This window comes from Canis lupus, chromosome 14, assembly GCF_003254725.2.
Source record: "Canis lupus dingo isolate Sandy chromosome 14, ASM325472v2, whole genome shotgun sequence".
Lineage (NCBI taxonomy): Eukaryota > Metazoa > Chordata > Mammalia > Carnivora > Canidae > Canis > Canis lupus.
The window spans coordinates 57,725,310-57,737,368 of record NC_064256.1 but is presented as its reverse complement, the minus strand read 5'-3'; the positions used below and the strand labels follow the sequence as shown (position 1 = coordinate 57,737,368).

The window sequence follows — 12,059 nt, the reverse complement described above, 5'->3', positions numbered from 1 at the left end:
CTCTTCTCCTTCTGGGACTCCTATGCTATGGATGTTATTCCACTTTATGGAGTCACTGAGTTCCCTAAGTCTATGTTTGTGATCTAATCTTTTTCTTTCTCTCTTCTTTTCAACTTCATTATTCTCCAAAAATATACCATCTATATTTATTTGTTCCTCGGCTTCCTCCAGCCTTGTGGTCATTACATCTAATTGGTTTTGAATCTCTAGGATTTTTCATTCATTGTGGTCTGACTAGCTTTAAGGTCTTTTATCTCTGTGGTAAGAGACTCCCTGGGATCTTCCATGCTTTCCTCAAGGCTGGCCAGTCTTATGATTGTTGCTTTAAATTCTGGATCAGGCATATTACTCATACGTATTTCGATTAGATCCTTAGCCATGACCTTTTCTTGTTCTTTTATGATGAGTTCCTCTGTCTTGGCATTTTGTCTAGGTCTCTGTCCTCTCTGTTAGGAAAGCTTGTTATATTTCCTGCTCCTGAGAGTAGTGGCTTTTTAAAGAAGAGGCCATATGCTGTCCAGGAGGACACTGGCACTCCAGGAGGTGTATGCTGTCTGCACCCTGCTGCTGTGTTTAGGCTGCTCTTTCCCTCAAGTGAGTCTTCTGCAGAACTTCTCCTTGCCTGCAGTGGTGAATGTTTGGACCTTGGTCAGAGTGTGGCAGATTTTAACTAGGTGTGCTCTGGTCTGCTTATTAAAAGAGGCCTGATGCTATTTCCACTAGAGTGAAAGCTTTTCAGCGCTCTATGGTCACTAGATTTGGTGCATGTGTGCAGGGTGTGTGCTGGTCTTCTGGGGTGGGGGGAGCTCACTGCTCTGGTTCTCAGGCACATTTACCCTAGTAGAGAAGCATCTGCAGAGCACAGAGGGGTAGGGCTTGGTGTAAGCACCTCTGGCTTCCTCTGTTGGTGCTGCTTCCTGAGGTTAGTTTATGCTAAGGAGTGGGGAGAGACATGGCATCAGCCAGCTTTCTTGTCCCTGGAGAGGAGAGTTCACACCCACTGCTCTCCAGGAAGCCCTCCCAGAAGAGAAAACAATCTCCCCTGTGGGTCCCAGGCATCCCTCAGATCTCTGCCTTCTGCTCCCCGCCCCTCCCCCTCCAGCAGTGCTGTGCACCTGTGTTCTATTCTGCACAGGTCAGTTGAGTTTTAAAACTCCAAATTTTATGAACTGTGCTGGTCCTTTAGGGGGAGGGTGTCGTTGTACTGGGACTGATGCAAGTTTGTCCCAGAAGGACAGTCACATTAACGCACAGGAGCATGGGATTTGGAGTAAAACACAACAAAGAGCCATTGTCCAGTTTAGCAATACTCAGCAGGTGTCTCTGCACCTATGCTGGGGAGTGGTGGAGGGAAATGGTGCCCACCAGTCTTTTGTCCCTGGAGAGGCAATGCCATCTCTTCCAGATTCAATTTAAGAAGGTGGAACCGTGTCTCTGTCTCTCCCAGTACATCCCAGGGGATCCTCAGACTGTGCCATCTGTTCCCAGGCTTCTTCACTCCGCCACCGGAGCACTGTAGTGACCTCAGGGTTCCACAACAGCTACATCGTGGTCCCCTGAAACCTCAGTCTTTGAGCTTCACAGGTTGTAAAAGCTCAGGATAATCAGCCCCTCTCCTTTCCCCAGCCAACAGCTCTGGGTAAGTGTTTTCCTTGTGCAATCCCCTGTGTGTGCATCTCTCTCTCTCTCTCTCTCTCTCTCTCTCTCTGTTCAGGGTTCCCTACCAACCACAGCATCCACGATCCACCTCTTCTCTCAACCATGTCTCCACGCCTCCCAAAACTTGGCCTCTTCTCTCCCTCCAGTTGTGCAGGTTTTTTCTGTCAGTCCTCAGATTGATTTCTTGGGTATTCAGAATGATTTGATATTTATCTAGCTGTGTTTGAGGGATGAAGCAAGCCTAGGGTCCTCCTACTCAGCTGTCTTAGCTCCTTCAATTAAATAAGTAATTTTCATCTCTTTAAAGTTTAACGATGGATTCTTCACTTTCTTATTGCTCCTCACCCTTTGTTCTGTTAGCTGTATGTGATACATAATAATTCACCTTCACGATGTGTTCATGTTTATGGTAATGTCAATCAAAAGGTTTGAGTTAACATATAATGTTTGTCCTTCTCCGACTGACTTACTTCACTCAGCATAATACCCTCCAGTTCCATCCACGTTGAAGCAAATGGTGGGTATTTGTCATTTCTAATAGCTGAGTAATATTCCATTGTATACATAAACCACATCTTCTTTATCCATTCATCTTTCGTTGGACACCGAGGCTCCTTCCACAGTTTGGCTATCGTGGCCATTGCTGCTAGAAACATCGGGGTGCAGGTGTCCCGGCGTTTCATTGCATTTGTATCTTTGGGGTAAATCCCCAACAGTGCAATTGCTGGGTCGTAGGGCAGGTCTATTTTTAACTCTTTGAGGAACCTCCACACAGTTTTCCAGAGTGGCTGCACCAGTTCACATTCCCACCAACAGTGTAGGAGGGTTCCCTTTTCTCCGCATCCTCTCCAACATTTGTTGTTTCCTGCCTTGTTAATTTTCCCCATTCTCACTGGTGTGAGGGGGTGGTGGAAGGGGAGGAGGGCGGGGGGTGGGAGTGAATGGGTGACGGGCACTGGGTGTTATTCTGTATGTTAGTAAATTGAACACCAATAAAAAAAAAAAAATAAAAATAAAAAAAAAAAAAAATAAAAAAATAAAAGTTTTTATTAAGCATAAAAAAAAAAAAAAAAAAAAAAAAAAAAAAAAAAAAAAAAAAAAAAAAAAAAAAAAAAAAGGTTTGAGTTAAATGTGATTTTAAGCAGTCAATCTAAAGAGATGATCTTTGGGAGATGACAGTAGATACCTGGTCTGTAGGTTATTTGCTAGCTCATTGCAAAGCTCAGCAATCACCGTGAGGTTTTCATTTCACAAGGCCAGTACTTAAGGAGTAGTCTCATTTGTGTTTGAGTGAGAATGCCCTATCACATGGCAAATGTTATGAAAAAGGGAGACTTCCAAACTACAAAAATCTTTCCCAACAGGGCAGAAATACAATATTTGCTTACAAAGACAGCAGATTCATCTAAGGACAGGTGACAATATAGAGTTTGTCATACATTTTCAAAAAGTCATCATACTAAAATACAGCTTCTTAAGTAAATGTGAAGGTTGAGACAGATCATTTACATGCTGCAATAAATACTGTCCTATACAATATGTAATGATATATTCCTCCCACAATGGGATCCCTGTTTAAATTCATTCAAATATTGGATTTTAAACAATAATTAGTTCACAGATTTAACCATATTTTGCTCTTTTGCTTGGCTGGTGTGCAACTGTTACATTAGTGTAGACTGAAGTTTGCAAGTTTTATACACAGTATAAAGGTTTTACATAGAGATAATGCCTAGAGAAAGATCATTTTATTTGGAAGATTGCCATTGAAATAACCATGAAACCAATTTCTTTATGAATTACAACTTATAAACACTATCAATTGTAATTCCAAACACCATACGTTGGATAGCATTTGTTATATAAATAATGAATAAATTGCCTTGCGATAATTATTGTTCTTGGCTAATTGTTTAGTGTACAGAATTTGACGGGCCTCAATTTTTATGGGGGAATCTATTTCATTTTTTAGACACTATTATAATCTTACATGTTTCTATATTTATTATGTAACATGAACTTATCTAATATCTATTCTTTTAAACACTGAAATCCAACTTATGCATATTGAGCTGCGTCTCTATACTCACTAAAGTAGGCATTCAAATGCGTAAGAATGAGGACTTTGCCATCAAGGAGGGATCCTGGAATACAGATTGGAGCCACAATAGCATGTAAAAGGATACAAAGGAAAAAAGAAGAGTCCAATCCAGGTACTTATTAAATATTGAGGAGTGCGTAGTGTAGTAAGTGGATCCTAAAAATTTACAGTGAAAAAGAAAAAAAAAAAAAAAAAAAAGGCCAGAATGACTATTGATCCTATTGGAGCCTTTGGAGACTTTGAACCTATTTTCTAATTGTTATTGTTTCTACATCTGAACGTATTTACAAATTGAAGTGTGTTCTACACTGCACTGACCATTTCATAAGTGTCCTAGAGGATCACCATCCTCACTGGGGGAGAGAGCAAATATAGAAGTATGTCACTAAGAAAAATCCCCTGCCTCATTTCCCCAGTGAATGAATCAGTGCTTCTCACTATATTCGGCTTTTGGGGAACTGGAGACAGAGTAAGACTCTGAAAATAATTACAACTTTCCTATTAAAGCCTTTAGAAAAGGAGGCAGCCACCAAATAAAGGCATTCTCCAGACGTACCACCTTAGGATTCTGGATTTGGGGTTTGGCATGGCCACCAGATACAACACTTCTGATTTATCTAGCTCAGCTTCATACTGAATTCTTATTGAAACTGAATGCCTGATTCATAGAAGTCTAGGGAGTTTTCAGCCTGATAAGCCCATTTTTGAGGCTGGCTAAACTTACGCTGCTATACGAATAATACTGTAAGATGAACCTTAAAAGTCTTCCTTATTAAACTAACTACCTAACTAACCAAGTAACTAAAAAAACAAAAACAAAAAAACAAAACAAAACAAAAACAAAAACAAAAAAAAAAGAAGAAGAAGAGGAAGAATTCTCCCTTATAAAATGAATGTATTATATTGAAGAATTCAGCCAGCCTGGCCTCAGCAGCATGCTGGCTTTAAATGAAAAGATGATGGCTATTTCTATGGAGGAAAATACGATCTCCCATTGTGCTGCCTAAATCAAATTAGAGCCACTGACTTTTTTGAGGTCCCAGATTCAGAGTCTCCCCTAATTCCCTAGGCCTTGTTTACAGATAGTTCAGCTAAACTGAAAACTGATGATGTCTGCTGTGGCTGTTCAGCTTGAACACAAGCAGCTGTGCAAAAACAAAATTGGATATGGTTGCTACGCTCAGTGGGGAAAACTCAAAATTTTAGACTTGCAGATTAAAAAGGAAATACAGTGTAAGACCAAGAGCTGTGTTAGCAGATTGTGGTTGCTGGTCAAACTATCTGGATTATTTGCTCAGATGCCCAAGGTAAGGGCTCCTCTCTGATGAGACTAAACGGAATCATGCTTGCAGTATCTAAAATTGCCACAATGGTTGAATGGATCCATCACTGTATTGGACGTGGCAATACACACGCACCATTATAGCCTGGACACAAGGGAATGGACTCTGTATGTCTGTCACAGAGGAGGCTACTGCTTCTCAAACTTGTGACTGACCTGTTTACCTTTAAGTGAGAGAGTCCATATCATAGTAAGTGTGGTGCTGCTTACCCTAAAACATTGACTACATCGGATCTTTATCCTCATGTGGAGGCCCTGCGGTGCTTCATCAGTATTTACTTCTGACTTCTTAGGTGATTGATCAGCTATCTCTGGCCATCCCATTGAGACTCTTTTTTTTTTTTTTTTTTTTTTATTTTTATGATAGTCACACACACAGAGAGAGAGAGAGAGGCAGAGACACAGGCAGAGGGAGAAGCAGGCTCCATGCACCGGGAGCCTGATGTGGGATTCGATCCCGGGTCTCCAGGATCGCGCCCTGGGTCAAAGGCAGGCGCCAAACCCATTGAGACTCTTGAGACAAATATTTGCTGTATGTTCAATTTTTCTTATGGAAAAAGTCTCTCAACAATAGACTAATACTCTTACCCTACTTCCCTTGCACTTCCCGGGGGCACACACCTAAGTAAGGCAGTTCTGTTATTAAAGGCAGATGTTCCCTGAAAGAGATTATCTTATCTAAGCTTCTTACAGAATAATGATGGAAACAAAAAGTTAGGAGATTATAGAAGTCATAGGACCAGCATTAAAATCCTCCCTAGACATTTCTGACCATAGCTCTTTTTTCTAACTTTGACATACCCAGTGGGTGGCACTCTATCTGGATGGAATCCTGGGTAAAAGTAGTTCTCAGGGATTACAACTTAATTCCAGTTAATTTTCATCAAAATGCTTTTCCCCTCTTGCACCTGATTCTTCCAGATAAATTATTTTGGTGCCAGTAGGGGATGACTGGTAAAAGATGAAGTTGTATCTTCTGGAACTGGGCACCCAGACTTTATGCCTGTGGAGAGAGAACCCAAACCAAGAAACCTAAAGAGGGAATGCTTTAGGTTCTGGGAAGTGTGTGTGTGTGTGTGTGTGTGTGTGTGTGTGTGGTCAGGGGATAGCACTGATGTTCGTTATATTTCAAACATGTACTGGGAGGTTTCATCTGAATAGTGTCTTAGTGCAGCTTTTTCAATTTGTCATAAATGCCTCTGAATATAGCTCAGTCGGCTTTCTATCTCAAGTCAGTTCTGACCCGAGACTATGGTGGATGACTTCAGCTCCTGAAAGTCCCAAGCGTAACACCTCAAGATGCTTCCGCATATTGATTTGAGATGAAAAATGCCACCTTGCTGATAGTGTAGATAAGCAGGACCAACTGAACTGGCTGTACCCGGAAAGTTCCTCACAAAACAAGGGCTGGGAAAAAAACCAAACAAAACAAAACACAAGGGTTGGACTCACTCATTACTCAGACTGAACTAGGAACTAGGAACTACAGCTTACTGACCAGCTATGAGGCCCCATGAGAGACCCGATGAGATGCTACATTGGAGGCATTATCAAACCATATCCCTTATTGATATATGTCCCACATGGGGGTCTAAGCATTATAAACAACTGTTTTTAAGAGACAATATATATACCCTCCTATTTAGATGTTGGGTATTATCTTGCCTTCCTCTCAACACATTACGACTTGCACCTTAGTGGTGGTAATGAGCATTTAAGGAAACGCCACTATGAATTAAGGTAATTCTTGAATCTTTTTTAAATTTTTTTAATAATAAATTTATCTTTATTTGTGTTCAATTTGCCAACATACAGAATAACACCCAGTGCTCATCCCGTCAAGTGCCCCCCTCACTGCCCGTCACCCAGTCACCCCCACCCCCCGCCCTCCTCCTCTTCCACCACCCCTAGTTCATTTCCCAGAGTTAGGAATCTTCCATGTTCTGTCTCCCTTTCTGATATTTCCTACCCATTTCTTCTCCCTTCCCTTCTATTCCCTTTCACTATTATTTATATTCCCCAAATGAATGAGACCATATAATGTTTGTCCTTCTCCAATTGACTTATTTTACTCAGCATCATACCCTCCAGTTCCATCCACGTCGAAGCAAATGGTGGGTATTTGTCATTTCTAATGGCTGAGGAATATTCCATTGTATACATCTTTATCCATCATCTTTCGATGGACACCGAGGCTCCTTCCACAGTTTGGCTACTGTGGACATTGCTGCTAGAAACATCGGGGTGCAGGTGTCCCGGCGTTTCATTGCATCTGTATCTTTGGGGTAAATCCCTAGCAGAGCAGTGCAATTGCTGGGTCGTAGGGTTTCTTCAGCTGGCTAGATCCAGGACCCTGGGAATCATGGCCAAGGTCATCGCTGGAATTTGGCTTCATTCAGATGCCAGGATTCCTGCTGACAGTAGCTTTGAGTGCCATATAAACAAGCTGAATGAATTTTGTACTGGCCAGTGTTAGGTTAAGCAGAGAATCTGATGCAATAGTATTTGCATGGGAAAATTTACCAAAGACTTTAACAGTGTGGAAACCAGGGGTAAATCTGTTGGGAGACAATTTGCCTTGAATATTTGTGCTTTTCTGCCTGGTTCAGATCTTTGAAGCAAAAGCACATGTTTAAACAGTAAATATACCTTAGAAGATTGAAAGAATGTTTCTATAAATACCTCTGAAGAGATCTGAAAACATAAAGAATTCTCTTCCCCTTCCTGGGGACTTGAGTATACATTTGAAGGTAGAAAACCAAGAGATGCACTTCTCTGCTCCTCCAGAAGAAATGCGCCTAGGTAACCAATCTGTCTTACTCACTAGTATGGACAATGGCGATATGTGTCAGCAGTCTACAAAACTCAGAGTTTCTTAAAATTTGGAATCACATAGTTGGGCAATCTATTGTATTTACCTAAGTTGCCCCATAAGGATTGGGATGGAGCCCTAAGCACTAAGACACTCTGGCTGCTCTAAGAAGTGGCCAGTGTCTCTGACCCCAGGATACGGTATCTTCTGTCAGTATGGGTCTATAAAATGATAGCAGGCTTACTCATTAGCTTGCAAGTAGGGTAAATCCAGTCACTTGACAGTTTCTGATCTAACTCTTGGAAATCTAGATTCGGTGTCATTGTGAGACTTTATCTAAGTCTAGTGATTTTGTGCATGATTATGGAAAGGAATACTAAGTGATGAAATGCACAATGCCATCATTCAAGGATATAAACACATTGTACAGAAAAATGTATATGTATTCTAAATCACTGGTGAAAGCTGACATGGAGACACAATAAGCAATTACTATAGATAATATAATGTAAGACAAAAGTGCTAGAATGAGGAGAGGTGGGTGGGTGAATGGGTGAAACAGGTGAAGAGGATTGAGTACACTTATCATGAAGAGTCCTGAGTCATGTATGGGATTGCTGAATCACTATTTTGTACCCCTGGAATGAATATAACACTGTGTGTTAATCATACCTGAATTATATATATAAATAAATAAAAGTAAGTGCGATGATAAAACAAGACATCAGCTTAAGTGAGGAATCAGTAGAGTACACTTCAAGGATTGGCTTGGGAAGTAGGATAAAAGAAAATGGGACTGTGAGTTTTTACAGACACATAAAGAATCTCTAACTTAAAGGAGTCGTTAATCATGTCATATGCTTCATAGACCATGTAGTTGTGTAATTGGCTATAGGACGTGAACAGGGGGAAGCGATTAGTGACTTTGGTAAATAAGGGATTTATTTTTGAATGAATGGAATAAAACCCAAGTAGAATGGGTAAGTGGAGGACATGAGGCTAGAAAGTAGAGACAACACTTTTAGCTAGCTCGTCACAGATATTTTACTGTGAGAAGTGATAGAGAAATGTAACAGTGGCAGAGGAGAACATGGGACCACGAGAATGTTATTTTAAAGATGGACAACATCAAGTGTTTGAATGTGGCAGGGGTGCTCAGCGGAAATGAAGAAATTTAAGATGAAGGAAGTGAGAGATTAAAGGAAAGAGTGAAATTGTGTACACAGGACATGAACCTGAATTCCAGAGTTTATATATATACTATATGTTAAAATTGTATGTAAAATAAAATATATGTTATACACACAGAGATGTAAAATACGTATACATATATATGCTCAATAACTCTGGTTGTGTTTCTGTGAAGCCGACTTTCCATTATATTTATACAGTCCCCAAACATGTGTTCATAGGTATGTTACCACCTTACTTTTAATCAGGCCTGGTAGAGAATAAAGAAACAAGTATATATGTATTTCTTTCTCTAGGAGCAGAGGCTGAAGTTGACTAACGCTTGACTGAGGTAGTTCAGAAAGGCTACTCGCTGAGTAATCTTTCTTAATTCTAACATAATTCACAAAATAAATTAGAACACAAAAATTAATATATTAATTGGAAGTGTCATTTAAAAAACTAATTATTTTAATTATTTTTAAAACATTTTACTTATTTATTTAGGAGAAGAGAGAGGGAGCATGAGCACGAGTGGGGTGGGGAGGGGCAGAGGCAGAGGGAGAAGCAGACTCCTTCGTGAGCGGGGAGCCCAGCATGGGGTTCCATCCCAGGACCCCAAGATCATGACCTGAGCCGAAGGCAGATGCTTAACTGACTGAGCCACCCAGGCGTCCCTCATTATTGTAACTATTAAAATGTACTTAACCAGTGGTTTTATTCAAAATGACCACTTGTATTCAAAACAACTGCTGGTTTCACAAAATCCAATATTTTATTATTAAATCTCCTCTGATCAGATACCACCATCCTCTCCCAAATGTGTAAAATCTAGCCCTTTTTCTCCCCGCCTCCCCATGTTCATATTCTCTACTTTTTCTCCCTTTTACAGGGTCATGAATTACTTGTCCTGCTAATTATTTGTACTTTTCCTATTTAACTTCCTTCTTTGTCTTTATCTCTAATCCATGAAAATGATCACAATGTAAATGGCTTCATGCTGGTAGTTATTGTAATATTGTACCGTTTTGTGGTTAAGTTGTAAAGATCTACATGCTAGGCCTAAGTCACTGGTAGCAGGTCTCAAGTGACCAGGCAGGCTGATCTCCAATTTAAATGGCAATTCAAAATGTCTTCATTTGACTGACACTAGAATTATGATTGGCGTAATTTGATTTTTCTTGGCTAGAATAAGCACTTAAAACTAGCATACAACACAAATCAAAGTTAGTTACTTCATCACCAATATGAAGGTGACGATTATTGAATGCACATATTAACACTAGTATAAATCAAACTATAAATACAGTATTATATAATAGAAATGTCCCTTAGAGACTATGTTTGTGTCAATAAAATATAGCGGAGACATAAACCTTCCACACAGTGGAGAAATGATTCTAGATTTAGAACACCATTTTCATTTTTCATGTTCTTTCTGCTGGGTGAAAGAAAATTCTCTGATTATCCAGATGGTTCTCCACATTTCACATGAGATGAATATTAAATGAAAAGGCAAAAATCATGTCTGTCAGACTGCAGTCCTGGATATTTGGACTCATGAGATTATTCTGAAGCATCCCAACTGAGTAAGCAAAAATTAAACATTGTTTTGATGGCTAGAATGAGCTTTCTCATTATGCTTTTATGTTACCCTCCATGTCGATACTGTGCTTTTTATTTGATAACAGATTTTCATAACTGAAATAATATAATGTCAGATGGCTACGGCATACAAGTGGGGGAAGAAAGAACACACATGTCCATGACATTTGAACTATCCGGGACTGTAGAAAACTATGTTGTTCAAAGTTGAGAATTTGTTAAATCCAATTAATAATTATTTATAGAGATTAAAACACAATGAGGAAAAGCAATGGACAGACTTTGTTCAACATTAGCATGCAGGAACAAATTTCATGTTCTAAATAAAGCTGTTAGAATAAAAAAATTAGTTAATGTAATGCTGTTTCTCAATTCTTAATTTAAATATCTAATTACATTAAATATCATTCTCTTTCTTGGAAAAATAAATGTTAATTTGTATGCACTTAATGGAATTTCTATTAAGTTTCATTTTCCAAGCTCATATGAAATGTTCTAGTTATCCCTGAAACTTAAGCCCAGCTAAGATAGAGTAGAAATGATAGCTTGCTGTGTTCATTAGAGTACTTAAGGCTCTTGTTGTATTTCCTGAGGCACATACTCACATGCATATGTATAGGAACAGCATGTGGGGAGAGATATTGACAGTATGGTTAGTTTAAGTTTAGGATTTCTTGTCATGCTTTCTGTGTTTCTGCAATGCACTGGATTTTGGAAATGATTTATGAGTCATGTGCATGATTGCTTAGTGTTGAAATTACCACTGCAAGAATTCACAGTCTGGCTTGTTTGCTGTTACTGACAGAATTTGTGGGTTCAGGTTTGTCATACAAAGCAAATTGAATATCAGTCACTGATGCTTTTGTGATGCTTTCGATATTTAAAGAGGATCTTACCATTATTGTTTAATTTTATCCTCAGAGTAATTCTTTTTAGGTACTGAAAACATCCCTACTCTTATTATAAGTAAAGAAATCTGTGGTACTTGGGGGTTGTTGATTTTTATGAGCATATTTTTAAATTAGGAAATAATTTAATTGAGGTTAATTGAGGAATATTAGGGGGATACCCAATATCTCTGGCAGAAGGAAGAGTTTCTGAGCTTCTGTTTGGGAAAGAAAGATATATTCCATTGACTTCCATTGATTTTTCTCAAAGACTTATTTTTGCTATATGTAGACTATTTGACTACATGAATGCCACAATATTTATATTGTATTAAGATAATATTTACTACTGAATCTGCAAGAAGTACGCTAACAAACATAAAATACTGGTATTGTATTTGCAATTCATCTGAGAAGTCATGTTCTTCAGAACAGAAATTGTATCTGGGTGACAAGGTCTAGATGTGATGCTCACAAAAAATC

The 12,059-nt window shown here is 39.2% G+C and overlaps 1 long non-coding RNA gene across 1 annotated transcript in view; it reads left to right on the top strand.

Moving 5' to 3' along the window:
- The first annotated feature begins 454 nt into the window (after positions 1–454).
- Positions 455–12,059, top strand: part of LOC125752501 (uncharacterized) — a 71,092-nt gene continuing 59,487 nt past the window's right edge. The window contains exons 1-2 of the long non-coding RNA XR_007402144.1: positions 455–594; positions 1,489–1,639. This is a non-coding gene — a long non-coding RNA (uncharacterized LOC125752501). The remainder of the gene's footprint in view (positions 595–1,488; positions 1,640–12,059) is intronic.